We start from the raw sequence: 987 nt of genomic DNA on the forward strand, positions 1-987 counted from the left end.
CGTGTGTTGGGTTAAGGCCCAACGTGTGTTGGGTTAAGGCCCAACGTGTGTTGGGTTAAGGCCCAACGTGTGTTGGGTTAAGGCCCAACATAGGTTGGGTTAAGGCCCAACATAGGTTGGGTTAAGGCCCAACATAGGTTGGGTTAAGGCGCAACATAGGTTGGGTTAAGGCGCAACATAGGTTGGGTTAAGGCGCAACATAGGTTGGGTTAAGGCGCAACATAGGTTGGGTTAAGGCGCAACATAGGTTGGGTTAAGGCGCAACATAGGTTGGGTTAAGGCGCAACATAGGTTGGGTTAAGGCGCAACATAGGTTAGGTTAAGGCGCAACATAGGTTAGGTTAAGGCGCAACATAGGTTAGGTTAAGGCGCAACATAGGTTAGGTTAAGGCGCAACATAGGTTAGGTTAAGGCGCAACATAGGTTAGGTTAAGGCGCAACATAGGTTAGGTTAAGGCGCAACATAGGTTAGGTTAAGGCGCAACATAGGTTAGGTTAAGGCGCAACATAGGTTAGGTTAAGGCGCAACATAGGTTAGGTTAAGGCGCAACATAGGTTAGGTTAAGGCGCAACATAGGTTAGGTTAAGGCGCAACATAGGTTAGGTTAAGGCGCAACATAGGTTAGGTTAAGGCGCAACATAGGTTAGGTTAAGGCGCAACATAGGTTAGGTTAAGGCGCAACATAGGTTAGGTTAAGGCGCAACATAGGTTAGGTTAAGGCGCAACATAGGTTAGGTTAAGGCGCAACATAGGTTAGGTTAAGGCGCAACATAGGTTAGGTTAAGGCGCAACATAGGTTAGGTTAAGGCGCAACATAGGTTAGGTTAAGGCGCAACATAGGTTAGGTTAAGGCGCAACATAGGTTAGGTTGAGGCACAATATAGGTTAGGTTGAGGTACCGTATAGGTTAGGTTAAGGTACAGTATAGTTTAGGTTAAGGTACAGTATAGTTTAGGTTAAGGTACAGTATAGTTTAGGTTAAGGTA

The sequence above is a fragment of the Schistocerca serialis genome, unplaced genomic scaffold (genome assembly GCF_023864345.2).
Source record: "Schistocerca serialis cubense isolate TAMUIC-IGC-003099 unplaced genomic scaffold, iqSchSeri2.2 HiC_scaffold_1206, whole genome shotgun sequence".
Classification (NCBI taxonomy): domain Eukaryota; kingdom Metazoa; phylum Arthropoda; class Insecta; order Orthoptera; family Acrididae; genus Schistocerca; species Schistocerca serialis.